The sequence below is a fragment of the Octodon degus genome, unplaced genomic scaffold, assembly GCF_000260255.1.
Source record: "Octodon degus isolate 3935 unplaced genomic scaffold, OctDeg1.0 scaffold00024, whole genome shotgun sequence".
Lineage (NCBI taxonomy): Eukaryota > Metazoa > Chordata > Mammalia > Rodentia > Octodontidae > Octodon > Octodon degus.
The window spans coordinates 12,951,377-12,952,892 of record NW_004524600.1 but is presented as its reverse complement, the minus strand read 5'-3'; positions in this window follow the sequence as shown (position 1 = coordinate 12,952,892).

Below are 1,516 nucleotides of genomic sequence, written 5' to 3'. Positions count from 1 at the left end.
ACAGGGAGGAATAGCAACAGCTCAAGTAGCTAACTTCTCTTTCCTCTTTACATTGAAATGCAGATTACCTGCCCCAGGACAGGTGCAGCATCCACACCCACAGTAATCAATCACAAACTCCAGAGGCTGCCCTAAGACTGCATGAGGCTTTGGGGGGACACCTAGACACAAACCATAACATTCTGCCCCAGAAGCCCCAAAGACTCATGCACATTCCTTTATGCAAAAGACATTCTAGTCCATCTCTAAGAGTTGCCAAAGTCCCAAGAGTTTCAGCACTGATGAAAAGTCCAAGTCCCAAGTCTCCTTGGATCCAAGGCAAACTCTCAACTGTGAGCCCCTGTACAAATGAAACCTTAAACACTTGCAACATTCAAAGGCACAAGATAAACATTACCATTCCAAAAGGTACACAAAGCAGGATACCAAGCATTGGGACCAACACAAGTACAAAATCCAGCAGGACAAACATCAAGTCCTGCAGTTCCGTGTGGAACATCCAAAGCAATCTGTGGCAAATTGTGAGCTCCATGTGGCTCCGTCCCTGTGGCACTCTTGGTAGTAGCTCCCACAGCATCTCTCTTAGGCTGGCTTTGCTCCCTCCTTGCAGTTTCCCTTAGATGATCCACATTCCTGGATTTTCCAAACTTCTGGGGTTTCCACTGAATAGGCTTCTCTCTCACAGCTTTACACACTGCCCTCCCAGGGGCATGCTGCCTGGTCTCCCAGGCCTTCTTCTGAAATCGAGGTGGAAGCCTTAACCTCAGAACTCCTGTGTTCTGCAAGCACCTAAAACCATTGCCACATGGATGACATCAAGGTCTGCTGCTGGCTGGATCAGTAGCCAGGCTTTCCTCTCTCTTGACTGTAAGGGTCAAGTGCCTGGAACACTGAACACTCTGACCCTGATATGGAGGAATAATTTCTCCATGCCGGCGCCATTCTGGAACCTGGTGGGGCTGCTGCCCTCATTCTGGAATGTGGGGCTCTGCGGCTTTCCCCTCAAGGCAAAGTCCCTGACCTTTGCAGTTCTGAGACTGCAAAGGGTGGAGACCTGCCTCCTCCTGTGATGCCCTCAGGCCTTCCTTTCCATTCTCAGGTTCCTTCCTGGCAACAGCAATGGAGATCCTCTCAGCTCCATCTTTGCAGTCCACAGCTTTCTTGGCACTTCCTTTCTGGCCAAACATACAACATTCTAAACCATCCTGCTGGGCTTCTTGCTCTTCATTCTCAACATAAATCTGGCTAAAAGCTCCCAGTAACAACCAAACCACTGCCCCAATATTTGGCTGCTTTGAAATATCTTTTGCCAGATTGATCAGCCCACCACACTTACACTTAGTCTCAGGCAAAGTCTCTGGACACGATCAAAATGCAGACAAAGCTCCCGCCAAGCCATAATAGACATTGTCCAAAGCCTAACAATCAATGTAGTTCTTCTCCCCAGCAGAAACCTCCCCAGCCTGGTCTTCACAGGCAGACTTTGCATCAGCCTTCTGATCTTCTGAGGTCTGAC